Raw genomic sequence first — 7,763 nt, 5'->3', positions numbered from 1 at the left:
CGGGCGCACGCGGGCGGGCTGGCTCCGGCTGGGCTCACCCCAGCGGCGTCTCCCCTCTGGCCCAGCCGCCTCGGGCTGGTCCGGACCGGGCTGCACGCGCGCTGCCGCGCCCCTCGCTGTCCCGGAGGAAATCCGAGCGTTTGGGCCGACTTCACCCGCGGGCGCCAGGGGCCGGGATCTCCGGCTGCTGGTGCCTGAGTGAGGAAGGGGAGGGTAGTGTAGCTGTTGCTCTGCTGCAGCGTTTAACTGCTTCTTCCTGTCAAAGCCACTGCCATCCATAGATACGGTTAACTAGAGGCTCCTGCTCACTCCCTGTACAACCAGACCGTGCTGGGTCCTACCTAAACCTATCGGCCCACACAACCCTTACGGCGGGCCAGAGCCAGAACCCCAGCTCCTGCCTGTACTAAGTGGATCAAAGGTGCCTGCCGCTAATCAGATGCAAGCTCCCAGGGCCTCCAGCTCCCAACGTGATGTACGGATGCTGCATGAGGCTGGAGACACTGGCCGTGGATGCAAAATGCCTGCTTTTACAGTGTGACATGGTTTGTGTTTCGCAGCCTGGAACCAGCTTGGTCAGTTGTTGATTCCCCCTGAGAAATGCAAAGAGGTGCACCAGGGTTTCCCAAAGCGTCTGCGACGGTGGCGTGCCTGGGGTTTCTGAGACACCTTTAATGGGAACGTACACGCGCGCGCTCCTCAGTTGAGATGCAAGTCTGCACAAGGGTCGGCACTGGCCTTGCCTGTGGCAGAGCACTAGACATCTTTTGCTCACCGAGAAGCGACGCGGTAGCCGTGGTTTCAGTTCCACTGTTAATCAGCCTTATTGTTTCTAAGCAGTGACTCCAGAGCTCATGAAATGGCCTGGGTCCATGCCCTGGAGACCAATGCTCTCTATTCACCATGTGCTGCACAGAGAGCAGGGAGAGGAGTTCCCACCACGCTGTCCTGCAAGGTCTGATCTCTGAGCATTGGGGAGCTCCAGGAGAGGGAGGTTCGTCTCCAAAGCCCCTTCAGTCCTTGGCCTCTCTGCTTAGTGCTGCCCAGTGCTGGGTGGCATGATGGTCTTTGCAATGCTGACACCCAGCTACCAGGCATCGAGACAAGTTGCTTCTTGCTTATCCATCCTGCAGGCTCCGTCCACAGTGATTCACTTTATGTCAGCAGGGGAACATGATGTGTCAGAAAAGGCTGGGACTGGGGGTGGGGAGGTCAAACGTACAATGGGGCAATTCACACTATTGCCAGGCCTCCTTCTGAGCTGAATCAACCGGGTGGATGTAGAGGGATGAGGACGAAGATGGGCATCAAGTTCTTTAGCCACTGTCCTTTGCTCCAGGCGGCTCTTGCCACCAGGGCAACAAACCATGTTCTCGTACGTGGCTGGCATGGAGCTGCTGTGAATTCCCCCACGACTCCCTCTCGCAGGCGTTATCCAGAGGCAAATGCTCTGCAAGCCACGTGCGTATGGAAGACAGCTGCAGCTGAGCCTGGGTAGGCTGGTCACCCAGCACGCGGCCTCAGCTACAGCACAGCAGGGCCCTGTTGTACCTCAAAAGATTATAGAGCAATCCAGCAAAGTCTAGGGGTGCGCTGGGAGAGGTCAGTCGGTCCAGAGCTCCCTGGGTCTGACAGAGGCTCCTATGGCTCTCTTGGCTCACACCAGCACCTGACCAGCACAAGGTTTTCCTCCACGCTGAAGGGCCTAGCAGGGGCTGGAGACCAAATGGGAACTCAGAGCCCTGGCTCATGCTAGTACTGCCCATTTAAAGCTCACAGCACTGGGATTCTGGGGTGAGACGCACAGTTTATTAGCAAAGGTCAGTCCCATGCTGTTACCAGCAGGTGTCATCATGTATCAGCTTGTCTCTCGGGCCTCACAAAAGATCCACACTCATGGTCTAAAAAAACAGAGGCTGAGATTGCAGCAACAGCTTTCTCCTCTATGGAGGGTTACAAAACCATCTTTTCCTAGCTGGTTTGACAGTCAGGAATTACTGGGAAGCAGAAATGCACATCAAGATTTCCAGACTCTTTGTCTCCCCTTGGCAATGGCAGCTTTCCAGAGGGGTAAACAAGGCTCACAGTGCCCCTGTGAGCCACATAGCTGATTCCTAGGGTAGGGGGGAAACCGAGGCACAGAGAAGTGGCACCGTTAGTCAGCAGTAGAGCCCAGAACAGAACTCAGGAGACCCAAGTGTCAGGGCATGTTTAGACATAAGCTTCTCTGTATTGGAGGTACCCAGGACAGACGTGGTTTACACGTCTACTGCTCCATGCCTGAGAAATTCATTACAAACCCCAAAACCAATTGGCACCATATAGGCAACCATCATGTGTTCCTTCAGCTGTCTGCACAGCAACAGCACTGAACAAACAAATGCTATTCCCACCGCTGCTGTGACGCCGTCTGCGATGCTGATGCACAAACAAGGATGTTGTGGCAAGATAAGGTGCCACGGAGGTTAACGCTGCTGCTCCGTGCAGAGGCTGCGGCGAGCACCATTCCAAACACTGGAAAATGTGCCTGCCTGCCAGCTGGAAGGGGACAGAGCCAGGAGGGATGGAGATTGCATGCCAAGCTCCTGTGCTGCCCAAACAATGGGAGGGGAAAGTGACGCTCTGTGCTCCATCTCTTTGTACCATGCATTATTCTTTGAGTGCGCGGCTTAGCTCAACAGCACTACTGTCGAGTGTTCCCAGATTCTTTTCCAGCTAGTACTTTCTATTAAAGCTCCATTTGTAGTAAATGGTTAACAAATGATTAAGTGATGTTCCCATCACAGCTAATTCATCGTTAATTATTACAGGCGGCTTCTCCACACAGTTCTGCCATTTCTCACACTTCAGCTCAGCTTCATTTAAAATGCACGCTACTCACATATGTAACATACTCTTAGCAGCAGCCATTCATCATCTGATGAGCCTATGGAATTGTGTATTATCTTGACTGTGACCGACTACTGACTTGTCTTTACACTGACCCAGACCAACAGATCCATTCAAATAATGGTTTAACAGAGTGGTTTAATCGGATCAGCTCTTTACAGAAGCACAGAAAAGTAGCAGCAGCAAGAAAACAAAACAAAAGGGACCAATCTTATTTCTTTATAATCCATTTTCCAGCACCCTAATGGACTTCATAGAAAGAGCCAGTGCAATAGAAGGCATGTGGCTGGGATTTCCAAAGGCTCCTAAGTACCTTAGGTTCCAAATCTCATTGAAAACCAAAGGGATTAGGCAACAAAGGCTTACAGACCTCCCCTTATATGACCATGTTCAGACACCAAGTGCCTACAACTCTGGCTGACAGAGGGGCTAGAACAGTTAAGCAAGTGCCAGTACTGTACTTTGACAGAATCTGCCCCCCAGAGTCCATCTCATCACACTTCTTAGTTTTTAAATGTAATAACATTATTTTAGGAAGCTAATGCAAATATGAGAAGCAAAAACCCCCCTCTCATCCCCAACCCCTTTGTAAAAAATATCTGGACAGCGTCCCTTTTAAGTACCTCCAAAGGTCCAGGCTATGGCAGATTAGCAGCTCCATAGCCTTCCCAAGGACTGGATAGATCAGGTGCCTGTAGTGGCTGAGTTCAGGTCTTGTCCAAACTATGTCCTGAAGGCAGTGAAGTTTAGCAGAGGCACCGCTGAGCACAGCCAGAGTCTGTGGAGGCAGCTGTGCTGTGAACTGGTCACTTCTTGTGCTCCTAGAGAGAATCTCTGGGGTCATATGAGGCTTTCAGGTCCTGCTGGTATAAGTGCAAAGCAGCCCCAGCTCATGGCACTGGGTAGAGGCCAGAGGTGGCTCTTCCTCCTCCCAGGAAGCTCTTGGAAGTCTCAAGATTCCCCACCAAGCAGCCCCAGATCTCCCCCACCCCTCCCCACATCACCCTCCAGCTTCTGCATTTAAACCCCATGCTGGGAGAGAGGCAACTCACATGGCATCAGAGGAACACAGCATGGAAGAGACCTCCTAGGCCCAAACTACTGGCTGAAGCCCAAGACAATGAACTGAGGATCCCTCCTGCCTGTAGGTATCAGAGTAAACAGGATTTGCTCCCATGTTACAGTCAAGATGCTTTATTGCATGGACCAAGGGAACCCACTGAGAAGTGTCTCTGCAGACCTAGGGATGCTCCTGCTGGAAGGAAGGGAAGCAGGGAGCAGACAGAGGCCAGAAGCTGGTCAGCATCTCTCACCATCAGACATTCCCTTGTCTGACAAGCAAATGATGCTGTACGCTGCAGTCATGGGACCAGTCTGACCTCATTTGTGCTGGATTGACACTGGCTCAATTCCACTTCCATTGGTTAACCCAATTCACACTGGGAAAAATGGAATCTGAAGCAGGCCCGTGGTCTGCACATAGCCAGCCAGTCTGGTAACTCCAGGGCCTAGTCCTGCCCCAGACCAATGCCCTGGATTTCAGGGTGGAGGGGCTGCCCAAGCAAGAATCTGATCAAGCCTCTTTAGCGCTGTCCCTAGAGAAGGCTGCAGTGTGCATTTGTTTTAAACTTGGCCATAACTGGTAAAAATGTCCGAGGAGCAAGGAAGAGCCAAATCCAACTGTGTAGCAGATCAGAAAGTGTCTAATGGCACCAAACTGCCAGACACTTTCAGAGCAGACCCTGAACAGCGGAGGGAGATAAAGGAAGAAAAGTGACCATGATCCCAGTAGGGAGCATGGGATAAGAGGGAGATATGAAGGGAAACTGTAAGGTGATGCACCTGGGCAAAAATAACCCAAATTCTACCTACAGTACGATGGGCTCTACATTAACTGTTACTACACAAGAATGAGATCTGGGAGTCATTGTGGGCAGTCTGCTAAAAAACATCAGCTCCGGGCTCAGCAGCTGTCAAAAAGGCAAACAAAATGCTAGGGATTATTAAAAAGGGAATTGTAAACAGAACAAAGTACCATCATGCCCCTTTATAAAGCCACGGTGTGTCCACACCTTGAATAGTGTGCCCAGTTCTGGTCCCCACACCTCACAAAGGATATAGAAGTACAGAGAATGGCAACAAGGATAATCAGTGGTATGGAGGGGCTGCCATATGACAAGAGACTAAAGAGGCAAGGCCTATTGTTTTCAAAAGAGACATTTGAGGTGGGACATAACGTTTTACAAACTAAATGGCAAAGATATAGGAAATAGGGATTTATTATTTACTCTCTCTCACAACACAAGAACCAGGGGTCACAAAATGAAACTAGTAGGTAGTTAGTTTAAAACTAAAAGGAAGTTCTGTTTTCACACAGCATGTAATTAAAGCGCAGAACTCATTGCCACCCGATGTTGTGGAAGCTGACAGTTTAGCCAGGTTCAAAAATGGAGTAGATACATACTTGGAGGAAAGGGGCATCAGTAGCTATTGAGCACCAGGGCTAGGGATACCACATCTGAATCAAAATTTCCTGGACCCTAAATGCTGAAGGCTGCAAGTGAGAGAGGAACAGCAGGAAAAACCCTGTTCATTCCCAGTTCACTCATCCTTTCAGCACTCTCTCTCTGCCACTGTGCAACGCAGGATATTGGGCAAGATGGACCTATGGTCTGAACCAGTAAATGGCAATTTTTATGTTCCTATGGGAGGCTGCACCAGGGGCATAATTCATGCTGTTGTGCTGCCCCTTGGGTGGTTGTTGTCTCCCCTCTCGCCTGTTTAGAGTGGGGTCCAAGACAACACGCAGGGCTGCACAATGCAGAATCAGACCCCAGACATGCCTGCCTTGGGAACAGTCACTTCTGGGTCCCAAGTCCAGTTCAGCAAGCCCCGAGGAAATCTCCCATTCCATGCAATCGTGATCAAAGAAGCCCACTGCCTGGGTGTTTCCTGTCAAGTCTCAGCGTTGTGATCTATGGAGTTCAGGCCAAACAGGTGCAGTGGCAGAGAATGGAGGCAGCCAGGAGAGGGGCACTGCTCCTCACAGGTTGAGGAGCTGGCAGCATGGTTTCCATTTCCAGTGCATCCCACAGCCCCTCACTCAGGCTGCAGAGACAGGTCTCCCTGGCAGGTGAGGAGGCAAAGGATCAGGGACCCCACAAGCAGCTGCAAGGGACCGTGCCCCAGAGGGCTGCCCAAGAGACGACATGGGAAAAGCCACACAACAATTAAAATGAACAACTGGGGCCACAGTGGGCACCACCACCCCACACTGAGCCTGGGCAAGCAACAGGATAGTAACCTCACCGTGCCTGCCAGGGAGCAAGTCCACTGGGAACAGTGCTGGGTCGTGTGCAGCCCACCCCACCCCAGTGCTGAGGGACATCTTCTCTGTTTACCCCTTGCTGTGCTAGGCAGGGCTGCAGCAGCTGCTCTCTGCCCAAAGAGGCCTCAGCTCTTCCTATTTCAACATCCCCATAATGAGGGGGCCTCATACCCTCCCTTTCATTCTCTGCAGCATACAGATGGGGCAGCAATACATGGAGCATGATGTGTGCCCCAGACAACCGCCTTCAGAGCTCCCGGCTCCCATCCCTGGCCATCTTCAGTCCCCTGCAGCTGATGATCCAGCCCCCAAGCCACTCCACTCCCAGCTGCACGGCTGTGGCTAACCAGCACTTTCAAAACTGTGAGATAGGGTCCTGAAATTCAGAGCTGGATCCTGAATACCCAAACCCTGGGGGGAGTGGGGGCTGTTGGGGTCAGGGTCCATCTGCAGCTGACTTAGCTTTCCCTGTAATCAGTTATGAAAGGGAAAAGTGGAGCATCGTTCCACTCACACCACATGTCCCTGCCCTGCTTCTAGGCAGCCGCACTTCAGCTGTTGGTGGCACTGCCCCCCCTACTCCAGCACCAGCTCCAGGAGCATTCAGGCACCTTTACAACAGACACAGAAACCCTCATGAATACAAAAACAGACCAGACAGCCATGGGCAACTCAGTCCAACTGGTTGCCCCAGGGGTAGTTAGGAACCAGCATCAGCCCATCAGTCACTTCTTCAAGGCATCTCAGCTCCTGTGAACAGAGCACTGGGTGAGGGGAACTGTTGTAAGAGCAAGCAGAGACCACAACTCCAGCCTAGGCGGCACAGCAGCAAGCCCACCCGCCTGCTACCAAATCTCCATTTCACAAGCAGGCTGAGGAGCGCCGCATGAGCCTGCCAGCCTGAGGAAAGAGACAGCACATGGCCCAGGATCCCAGGAAACCAGTGATGTCAAAGCAGAGTCTAGTTGTGAAGCCTGTGTACACCCATGGGGACTAGCAAGGCCCTCTAAGCCACGGTACCCCTTTGAGATTGTCACATAAAACAACATGCCTCACAGTATCTGTGACACGTACGCATGCACAGTGCAAGACAACACACCCAACCAACACAGTATATCCTGCTCTGAGCAGCCACCTAGAAGCTGGGCCAACCTCCGTGGTGGCCAACCAGACAAAGCACCTGAGGGGAGAGCCAGCTCCATCACTGCCCAGGGCTCACAGACCTTGGCTGGGTGTTTCTCACACTTCCCAAGCAGACCTGCCCAAGGATCTCTGGGGCTCCTTTCCCTGACACTCTCATCCTCTTCTCTTTAAGCCTTGGTGGATGGTGCTTGCAGGCCTTGCTGGCAACCTCAGGGATGCAGAGGCTGCAGGGACAGGGCCCTTGCCTTTAGGTTTATGCTCTATGGTACATGCAACCTCCCAGATGTGCATCTGACTGACAGCCTAGCAGAGCTGAAAGGAGGAAAGTCCTCTCAACTCCAGCCTCAAATATCCCTCCAAGGTCAGGAGGGCTGAGAAAAAAGTCCCACGCAGAAAGCTAGGA

This window comes from Gavialis gangeticus, unplaced genomic scaffold (assembly GCF_001723915.1).
Source record: "Gavialis gangeticus isolate Ggan-Ray unplaced genomic scaffold, GavGan_comp1, whole genome shotgun sequence".
NCBI classification, from domain to species: Eukaryota; Metazoa; Chordata; order Crocodylia; family Gavialidae; genus Gavialis; species Gavialis gangeticus.
This window is presented reverse-complemented; position numbering follows the sequence as displayed.